This window comes from Leucoraja erinacea, chromosome 11 (genome assembly GCF_028641065.1).
Source record: "Leucoraja erinacea ecotype New England chromosome 11, Leri_hhj_1, whole genome shotgun sequence".
NCBI classification, from domain to species: Eukaryota; Metazoa; Chordata; class Chondrichthyes; order Rajiformes; family Rajidae; genus Leucoraja; species Leucoraja erinaceus.
The window spans coordinates 26,508,133-26,519,691 of NC_073387.1; the positions used below are offsets into that span (position 1 = coordinate 26,508,133).

General features: G+C 39.4%; 1 pseudogene; it reads left to right on the forward strand.

Annotated features, from left to right (window-relative positions):
- The first annotated feature begins 10,790 nt into the window (after window positions 1–10,790).
- Window positions 10,791–10,969, forward strand: LOC129701915 (U2 spliceosomal RNA; annotated as a pseudogene).
- Window positions 10,970–11,559: the final 590 nt, after the last annotated feature.

Here is an 11,559-nt window from a genome sequence, read left to right on the forward strand (position 1 = left end):
TATGTTATGAAAAGGAAGTAAGCAAGACAAGAAAAAGAAAACAATAGAAAGAGGAAAAAGTGGAAAAATAGATGGTAGAGAGTAGAAAAACGTGAAGTGTGTATATAAAAAAAAATAAAAAAATAAAAAGTGGAAAGTAGAAATAGAAGAGAAGGCCCCTTAAAAGAGAATTTTTCAAATCTGTATTCGGAGATGTAGATCTATCCACATCATGAACGGAAATCAGCAATCTTTACGGTACCGCTGCATCACATGATTCCAAAAAGTCGATGAAAGGAGACCAACTCCTTAAGAATTGGTCATATTTATCTATTAGTCGGAGTCTCATTTCTTCAAGGCGTGCTATGTCCATCATATTCCTAATCCGAACATGTTTGAAATCCACATTTTTATTGTTGGTAATGGAGCATTTTTCCAAAATTTGAGTATAAGCTTTTTTCCCATTATTAGCCTTTTTTCCCATTATTTTTCTTTTGAAAAACATTTAATTCGGGGTTACCTTCCGATATTCCAAAAATGATCCATTCTTATTTTAAATAATTTTGTGAAGATTTCAAATATTTAGTTCCAGAATTTTTGAATTTTTATACAGAAAACAAAAGAGTGCGCTATGTTAGCTTCTTGTGACTGACATTTATCACAAATGGGTGAGACATTGGGGAAAAGTTTATTTATTTTAGTTTTTGAATAATATAGTCTATGTAATGTTTTATATTGGATTACAGTATGTCGTACGTTGATCGAGCATTTATGCACATATAGTAAGTGTTTATCCCAGCTCACTTTTGAAATTTTTAAAGCTAGTTCTTGTTCCCAGTCTCTTCTAATACCATAGGTTGTAGGTATTTCTATATTTAAAATAATGTTGTATAAGTATGATATTAGATTTGCTGATTCAGCCTTTGTCTTCATGGCTTCCAGTAAGTCTGGGGGCATGTTATGATAGTCTTTTGTGTATTTTTTCAGATAGTCATGGATTTGAAGATATTTAAAATATTGATTATTTTTCAAATTATATTTCAGTTGTAATTTATGAAATGGTAATGATTTTCCTAATTCATACAAGTCTCCGAGCGTTTTGATTCCCATTCTTTCCCATTGTGTAAATGATTTATCTATAATTGAGGGTTTAAACGACGGGTTATTGACTATTGGCATTAAAAGAGATAGGTTTCTTAATTTTAGATTCCGTTTTATTTGTTTCCAAGTTCTAATTGTGCTATGTATCATTGGATTTTTATTATAATTTTTGTTATTCAGATTAATTGGTGAGAGGAGAGTCGCTCCTGTATTACACGGAGAGCAGTCCTCTCTCTCCATTACAATCCAATCCACCTGCTGGGCAGAGTTGTCCAGCAGGTGAATCATATTTTTAATATTTACTGCCCAATTATAGTACATAAAGTTAGGGAGCGCTAGACCACCCATCTCTTTTGGTTTACTAAGGTGTGCTCTTTGTATTATGTGGGATTTGTAATCCCATATAAAATTTGTAATGTCTGAGTCTAGTTTTTTGAAAAAAATGTTTGGAAGATATATTGGAATTGATTGAAATAAATATAGGATTTGTGGTAAAAAGATCATTTTTATAGCATTTATTTGACCTATTAAAGACATCGGGAGCGTTTTCCAGAATTTAATTAGATTATTTAGTTTCTTAAGTAAGGGGCTATAATTGGCATTAAACATAGCGTGATAATTTCTAGTGATTTCAATTCCTAAATATTTAAATTTTTCTGTGGCTATTTTAAAGGGGAATTTCAAGAGATGTGTTGTCTTTCGGTTTTATCGACATAATTTCACTTTTGTTCCAGTTTATTCTGTATCCTGAGAAAGATCCAAAGTCCTCAATTAGATTTAATATATTTGGTATACTGATTTGGGGTTTTGTGATATACAGTAATACATCGTCTGCGTATAAGGATATTTTGTTATTTGAATATTTTGTATTATAACCGTAAATATCCGGGTGTGTTCTAATTTTTTCAGTTAAAGGTTCAATTACCAGAGCAAATAACAGTGGTGATAATGAACATCCTTGTCTATTGCCCCTTGTTAATTGGAATTTTGTAGATAGTATATTATTAGTTAATATTCTAGCCGTGGGTTTGTTATATAATAATTTTATCCATGCGATGAAGCTCTCTCCCATTTGAAATTTTTGCAATATTTTAATCATATAATCCCATTCTACTTGATCAAACGCTTTTTCTGCGTCCAATGAAATTATAGATAACTCTTGTTCTTGAGGTTTGTGAGAGTGCATTATGTTAAACAGACGTCTCAGGTTATTAAATTAATATCTCTTAGGTATTAATCCCGTTTGATCCTCATTTATTAATTTACTAACATATTGACATAGTCTTCTAGCTAGTGTTTTCGCTAATATTTTTTGATCCGTATTTAACAAAGCAATAGCTCTATATGAGCCTGGTTCTTCTATATCTTTACCTTTTTTTAAGTATTAACGTGATCGTTGATTCTGCTAGTGTTTCAGATAAGATTTGTTCTTTAAAAGCGTATGTATACATTTTCTGCAGACGTGGTGTAACTACGTCGTAAAAACATTTATAAAATTCATTACTAAATCCGTCTGGTCCTGGTGTTTTTCCATTCTTAAGTGTGTTTCTTGTGTCTTCTATTTCCTTAGCTGTAATTTGTGCTCCCAGTTCCTCTTGTTCCTTCAATTCTAGTTTTGGAAGGTTACAATTGTCCAAAAATTCTGAAACTTTATTATTGTCTATTAGCGTTTTCGATGTGTATAAATTCTTGTAATATTGAGCAAATCTTTTATTGATATGATTAGGTAGTGTTAATAATTCCCCTTTATCTGATTTAATCTTTAAAATTGCATGATCTTTTTCCCGTTTTTTCAGTTGGCGTGCCAAAAGTTTTTGGGGTTTATCCCCAAATTCGAAATGTTCTTGTTTTGTAATTTGGAATAATCTTATAATCTTCTCTGATAATAATTTATTTAGCTTAAATTTCACTATTAAAATTTTATTATGTTTATTCATAGTTGGGTCTTTAGCATTAACTATATCTAGTTGTCTGATTTGTTCTTCTAATTGTCTTTGTTCATTCTTATTCTTTTTGTTTTGAAAAGCTTGATACGAGATAATGACTCGTCTAATAAATGCTTTGAAGTATATATTTCATTCAGACTTATTAGATCTGTGTTCAGCTACTGCAAAATGTATTTATCTAATACTTTCATCTACTAATTATTTATAATTAGTTATATCTTTGATAATAGTAAGCTGTAAGGGTTAGGGTAAGGGTTAACCAGAAACAGGCTCCTGGAATTATGCCAGGTGCCTAAGTCTCCTCCCTTCTTCACACAAACTACATAACACTTAACCTTTCAGTATTATCTACTTTAATTCTAAAATGTGTTATCTCTATATACGAGCTAGTCAGTCCTATTAGCAGATTATTACATTTTGCCCATTATATTGTTCAGTTTAGTTTCCATTTATACTTCTATATTAGTATTGTTAATTCTCTATATTTTGTAAAGCTGTTTTAAGATCTTAAACCGCCATTTGTCCTTGTGGTGTTTTCCACATTCGGCTCTGCTGTTCATCTCTGCGTTGCTTATCAGTCTTTCCTTCATTTTGAACAAAGAATGTCCTTGAGTTGAATTCCAAAGCGTCCAAAGGAGATAAGGTGTCTAGACCGGCGTACGTGGAAATGCTCTTCCATTTTAAACTTTTAGAGAATGGTGTTTCTTCCCTTATCTTCAAGTGTTCTCTGTGAAGTAATAAAAGGAAATAAACTGTCCATATCGTCCCGCTGCCGTGATTAATCTTCTGTTTCTGCCACAATCTTTTGGGCATATTTATAAGATGCGTCCGAATTAGTGAAAGTTTTCTCTTTTCCCTTGAAAGTAATGCGCATCTTGGCCGGATAAAAAACGCCACATCTGACATCTGACACAGTTTGATAGTGTTTTTTCCAAACGTCATCTTCACTCCATATTTGATTTTTTTCATCAGCTCTTCAAGTGCTGAAATGTCCCGAAGTTTGACTATGATCTGTCGTGGGTGGGCTGGATCTGCTTGTGACCTTGGCTTAAATCTAGGTATTCGATGTGCCACTTCAATTTCCGGTTCCACAGGTAGATTGAGTACATGTTTGATTAAGTTGGCAGTGAACTCATGGGCGTTGTTCCCCTCTGCCCCTTCTGTTACTCCCAGTATTCGTAAATTTTGGCGTCGTGAGCGAGCTTCGAGATCAAGACATTTATCTGAGACTTTCGCCAGTTGACTCTTGAGGCTGTCTAGTTCTAGCTTCATTCCCTGCATATCTTCAGCCATTTGATCAACAATTGTTTCCATGTCTTTTATTTCAGTTACATGTGAAGAAACAATTACATGCACAGCCTCAAACTTCTTCTTAATTTCTTCTTTGCCTTTATTAATTCTCCCCATTAGCTCTTCATGCACATCCTCAATTCGTTTTTTGTATAATGCCAATGCAGTCAATAACTTTTTGATTACCATCATTGATGTTCGACATATTTTCCATCAATTCAACATTAATATTTTCCAACATTTTTAAGTTTCCAGCCTCAATATCCTTTCTCTTATATCTTACCGAGTTCTTTATCTCCTCCATTTCATTTTTCTCCTTAGTAGCCATCTCAGTCTTGGATCTTGTAGCCATTCCAGAATCCACTTCAGAGGTCTGTTCTTCAGTTTTCTGTGTTTTCAGCAGTTTTGAGATTGTTCTCAAAATGTTCTCAGATTGCTCTGAGCTGGGGACAGTTTTTTCATTTAAAATCCTTTATCCTCCGTTTTAAATCACAGCGCTTACTGATGACGTCATCAGCGCGACGTCCCGGGGCTCCAGTGAGTTTTTGAATTGGTCCCGACCTCCAGACTCGATTTTATTGTGAAAAATCGCGATTTTACAGCAGCGGAGCTAAAAGTTGCGACTGCTAGTCCAGCATGGCGCCACCGGAAGTCCTGTTCTAATGGTGAAGATTCCTGTTCTAATGGTGAATTCCTGTTCTAATGGTGAAGATATTCTTTCAGTGTTCTGAGGACGTAAGGAAGGTAATTCTAGAAATTTGACTCAATGCCTATGAAGGAACAGAGATCTATTTTCAAGGCAAATGGTGTTTCAATTCAAGGAGGGTTTGTAGAAAAAAGATTTTGTCCTTGACTTTCTGGGTTGTAGAGGCAGCAATTAAGATCTTGGAGAATTGCTGCAGTGCATTTTGCATATGTTAAGGGCATGTCCCACTTACATGTCCTTGGCACGCAAATTACGCGATCTTGTGGTCGCGTTGACCGCGATGGTCCCGCGAAGGTTGGGCGCGATTTCATGCGTACGCACAGCTGTCTGGAGCACGTGACGTCATTTGGTGATGGACAGAAAGCTGGAGTAACTCAGCGGGACCGGCAGCATCTCTGGAGAGAAGCAATGGGTGACTTTTCGTGTCGAGACTCTTCTTCAGTCTGAAAAGAAGGGTCTTGACCCGAAACATCACCCATTGCTTCTCTCCAGAGATGCCGCCGGTTCCGCTGAGTTACTCCTGCATTTTATGTCTATCTTCAATTTTCTTGGCCCCGCTCTGAGAGTAGAAGTGAGGGCGGACCCGGACTGCAATGGCCGTGGGCCCCAGGCCGAGCTCGGCGATCGTTTGCCTGCTTCTGCTGCTGTTGAAGGTTTAGACATTGCATCATGCCTGGGTCTTGGGCCTGTCCCACTTTGGCCATCTGTTCCGCGACAGGCCATTGGCGTGCGAAGATTTTGTTCACTACAGAAATTTCGGAGCCCCGCGTGATGTTGCACACAACTACATACCCCTCCGCGCTTCTAATATCTAGGACAAGGATAGCATGGACATGGGAGCACCGCTGCCTGCAGGTTCCTCTTCGAGTCAAATTTCACTGTCACTCAAATTTCACTGTACCTTAATTGGTACATGTGACAATAAACTGATCTTGAAACCTTGAAACCTTGACCTTGAGTCACGCTAGTCTGACTAGGAAATGCAATTTTAGTTGTTTTTTCCAATGGGTTAAATCACGGAAATCGCAAAACACCCCCTCTGTGGGTGTTTCTTCACCACAAGAACTGCAGTGGCTCAAGAAGGCAGATTAGTACCACCTTCCCAAGGGTAATTAGAGATGAGCAAGATGAGCAAATGGCCTTGTTCAGATGCTGAAAAAGAATACAATTTAACGATATAGTCAAATGAGTGAATTTACTGAAAATCCATCATTGCAACAAACCTAGGGACCCTTGGGATGATTTCCTCCATCTGTCACCTTTCTGAGGCTGAAGGAAATTAAAACAATATCCAGGTTAACTATTATTTATCTATTTTCATTTTGATGTTGAGGAGACATTGATCAATTAGGTGCATGTTGGGGAAAGGCAATAATAGTGATTGTGTTCCACTTTATTTGTAGGCTTCCCAGTACTTTTAAATAAAGAGCAATAAAGGCAGAAATAGAACTTGTTGCCTATAAAACTGTGCAACAGAAATTTGAACACAATTGAAGTATTTGTACATTTATATAAAGTGTATGTGTCTAGTGCAAATTATTAATAACATCAGAGCAGGAATGTTTTAAAGATATCCTAAGCATTCGGGTGAATGCGGAATATCGAGCGCTGAAAATATTGGTAGCGATACAACTAGAGTAATAGAGTCATTCAGCATGGAAACAGGCCCTTTGGCCCAACTTGCCCACACCAGCCAACATGACCCAGCTACACGTCCCACCTGCTCGAGTTTGCCCCATATCCCTCCAAACCTGTCCTATTCATGTACCTGTCTAACTGTTTCTTAAATGTTGGGATAGCCCCAGCCTCAACTACCTCCTTTGGCAGCTTGTTCCATTCACCCACCACCCTTTGTGTGAAAAAGTTACCCCTCGGATTCCTATTAAATCTTTTCTCCTTCAACTTGAACCTTTGTTCTCTGGTCCTCGGTTCCCCTACTATGGGCAAAAGACTCTGTGCATCTACCCGATCTATTCCTCTCATGATTTTGTATAAGATCATCCCTCATACTCCTGTGTTCCAAGGAAAAGAGTCACAGCCTACTCAACTTCTCCCAACAGCTCAGACCTTCTAGTCCTGGCAACATCCTCGTAAATCTTACGGTGCCCAGAAATGAACACAATACTCTAAATGCGACCTCACCAAGTCGTCTACAACTGCAACGTGACCTCCTAACTTCTATACTCAGCTGTTTCTATAAACACCTGTTTCAGAAATGGAGTGCTTAAAGATGCTGTAGGTGTGGAGGACCCCTGAATACAGAGGAACATCTATGGGAAGCTGCAGTTCGCCTATTTCTTTTGTTATTTGCAATTATTCTAGTGAATATTAAAAGTGTGAGCTTGTTTTATGTTGGAACTTTTAAGGGCATTTTCTCTGCTGGAAAAAAGGAGACAGATTGCAACCACAATCTGCAAATGTTTCATTTTGCAGTCAGGTTCTGACAGATTTAATTTGCACCAAATTTATTTTGGAATCAAAACCCAACACTGATTCTTAAAAGCCATTCTCTGTGCTTAAAATGCAGCTGGGTAACTTAGCTATGGAGGAGACATCTGATTGTCGTCAAAATATGCTCCTAACTGTTGGTTTTCCAGGTGCAAGAATGAAAATTAGTCTAATACAAAGAGAAACCATTTATCTCCCTTTACCGCAAAGAGGGTGGGAGGGAGCACAAGTAATAAAAGAAGCTGTGTGAAGGACTTGCATCACATCCAAAATTTAGTTCATTGAAAATTCTGGCAGTTAATCAGCATGCCGGTTTATAAAAGCATAGGAAGTTAAGGCTATGCATGTCAGTTACATTGTGCAAATGAGCAATTTGTCTCTCTTTCACATTATTCTGATTGGTCTTGCCCATTAATGGAAGCAGGTAATTACAATGAAAAAGAAACATCAAATACTGCACAGCCCACCGAGTTACAAAAGCAACCAGGCACTAGAAGAACTGAAGAGGTAGCCTGCAAGTGCCTGGGTTTTGTTTATGGCAGGACTGTAATTGTGGGATGATTTCCTTTTTCACATATGAGGGAGTCCTAATCTACTTCAAGCTGCTTTAAGACCGACCAGAATCCCAAGTGCTAATAACATGTAATTTACACGTCTAATACCATTTATATAATGATCCACAATTTCAGCTGTAAATTGCTCAGGTTCTAAGAATAATACCACTGGTGGGAAACGAAGATTGCATGTGTCAAATTTAAAGAGATGGGATGAATTGAAGCAATCCCACAGGGGACAAGAAAAACCTTTGAAAAATGCCCAAAGTGCATTGAATTGTAAACCCATAAAGAGGCTTTCCAAGGAGTGAGGAGTTAGTTGGAATCTGTGAAGTTTAGCTAAAGGGGAACAGTATTAGAACAGTCTGCCCTTTAAACTGTGGAGGCCAAGTCAGTGGATATATTTAAGGTAGAGATAGATAGATTCTTGATTAGTACAGGTGGCAGATGTTATGGGGAGATGGCAGGAGAATGTAGTAAGGAGGGAGAGATAGATTATCCATGATTGAATGGTGGAGTAGTAATAATGTTGCAAAGCAGATTAACTGCAATGGATGAAGTGGAGTAAACTTGATGGGCCAAATGACCTAATTTTACTTCGGAGTCACGTGAGTGACTACGTGAAGAGCCCGCTCAGCACGCATGCGCGACATTGCGTTCACACAGGCAACAGCGATGCAGCGGGAGTCAGGCGCTCCCGCTAGCAGCCTGAAGGAAAGGACTGTTAGGTAAGTACTTACCTTCAGTTTAAAATCGGGACTTTGCATTTGTTTTTGCTCCAGGGGTAGCAAAGCAGCAGAGGGAAGCGGTCCCCGTTCGACTCCAGGGAAGGAGCCGACAGTGGAGGGGGGAGAGGCGGCAACGGGACCGCACACGCTGCGGTCCACAGACACGGGTGCTGGGCTGATAACTGGAGGGAAATTTAAAAACCGGCCGGCACCCCTGCAGACTCCCGACAAGGAGACTCGCCGCCAGAGAACTGCTGAAATGCCGCCCAAAAATGGCAGACAGCCAACAGCAAGGTCAGGACCAACCTCAGGCTGGATACAGACATGGAAGATGGAATCGACACTTCAAACAAGAAACAAGAGTGTCTGTTTCTCCAAGCCAGAGGAAGGTCATGGAGCTTAAAAACTCCAGCGAGGCTTGCCTCAGGAGCAGGGGCAAGTCGGCCAAGGGAGCTAACACTCCCACTCCAGTGCCTAACAGCATTGGCCATCTCCCTTGTCGAGGGATTGATGGGGACCAGACTGGTCAAGAAGAGGGGTCACTGGCTGAAGTTTATCGGGAGTATGCTTGAGGTACAGGATCAGGAAGAGCTGCTGGGTGTGGCCGCTATGTGGCTCCACCACTAGCGAGATGGCTTTTCAGTCTCAACTAATGGCCAGCTTACTACCTGTTCTTTTCAAAAAACCTCTCCAAGACAGCAAGTCCTGAGGTGTTGCATTCATCACGCCTCCCCTAAATTGCATTTACTCAAAGTGCCCACCGTTTTTGGGGGGTACATTGAGCATAGCTTTAAAACCCAAATATCTTAAAATGCGTTTGATATCCCTGATGTCAGTTATCATTTCGCATGCTCATTTCAGAGGGACAGGGTAGTATGGCAAAACACCTGACCCTACTGCTTGCAGTGCTCCGCAACTTCTTAGGGAGTTATAAAACCTGCCCTCAACTTAAAAAATTACAGGACTGTGAGAATGCCGACCTGTCAACCACAGATCCTGCTAGCTGGCTAAGTTATCAAACCAAGCCTAAAAAACTGGAGAAGTATCCAAAATTCGACATCTAGAGGGCAGGGTCTGGAATGAGCACCACACGAAACCAGCAGCAGTGCCTCTACGTGTCCACCAGTGGGCGTCCACCTAATAGTACTGGTGTACCCGCATGCCAACCCCCAGTAAGCCCTGTTTTTTCAGGCCAGGGCCCAGAGCGGGCCCCCTGGAAAAATGTGCCACCCCCAACAACACCATCCCTACGGACAAGGAACCGGAAACCGAAGAGATGAACACACCATGGAACAACAGTGAAATAAGATAAGTATGGTTCCTGCCATCACACAAAAGATGAAGGGTTTGTACTAACTAAGCAATCAAGGATAAAATTAAATTAGATCCCAACCTGCTCGGCCTTTTGGCTAAGATTAGTAGTAACTGCCTTATCAGTTTATATCTGATATGTCCCTTCACAGGGACCATACAATACCAGTACAGCATGCACCCTAGGGGTCTACCCTCCCACTAATAAGAACATGAGGGACTAGCAACTGGGGGTAATAATTATACAGGGGTCATATAGAAGCCTATATGAACCTTTGGTACCAACTAACCAAGATGGTAATGCGCCATCATTGATATCAAGCGGTCATAATAAATTTGGCTCTAAAAATCCCAACATGGTATATGTCGCACTGTCATTGACTTACCACTTGAGTATCTCGCCAGGCCACGCTTGGAATATTGAAACTGCCAACCTTTCATTCCAAGCATACTTAATGGTAGACATCAACTTAAAAGATGCATACTATTCAGTACCCATTCAAAAAACTTGGAGATAACTTGGCAGTATTAATTATCGACTATGGCTATTACAGCCAAACTGGTTCCAGATATTCTAACCAGCCCTGGCTATATTAAGGAACTATCATCATGGCATGTTCCAATGATATTAACGACGACTAATCCATGGGTATGGCTATCACGGCTTTAGCTATTATTCTTTTAGCCGAGCTTGTCATGCAATCTAGATAGATCTACGATTGAAACCATCGCTCTCAGCCTTGACTAAGATCAAGCGGAGTATCTGTTGTTGTTAGTTCTATTTTGACTCATCCCTTATCAAGGGACCATATATCAATTGATTTGGAACATGGAGACGGGGAGGGGCTTGCTCCGTCCACTCCACGCATCAACCAGTATTGCAGTGCCTTGAAATATAAATCCTCTACTGTTGACTATTTGGTATTCAACACTCTACCCACTTATCTTTAACTTGGCATAGGAGAGTCAGTATGACACAACCTGTAACAATTAATGCTATCTACCTACCATTCAACAGTGGCAAGAGTATTGGGAGTTAGTAGCAGCTGTTCCAGCTACTTAACTTGAACCTTCCATTAAGGCTAGGTGCTAATGTTTAAACTACCCTCACCCAAAACATGGTGGCATATGGACTAATCTAGAGTCGTCATCACTATAGACACTAGGCGTAAAACCTAGTTTGGAAATTGGAAAAGTACGCTCTGTTGGCAAAGCATATCATCCTGCAGTGCACCATTTTGCATGTTCGTTTATAATTAACAACATCACAGTAGTGACATACACAAACCACTTGGGCAGAATAAATCAATATTATGTGACATTTAATTAACAATTGGAAACTACAGGTCGTCAAAAATATACGTCCATCAGCAAATTTACCTACTAGGTGAGCTAACTACTGTAAACAGACATATTAAACCCATGCATTGCTGGAATTACAAAGCAATATGGAATACCCGATATCGATTTCACTGTATTCAATTGAATTTTCCACG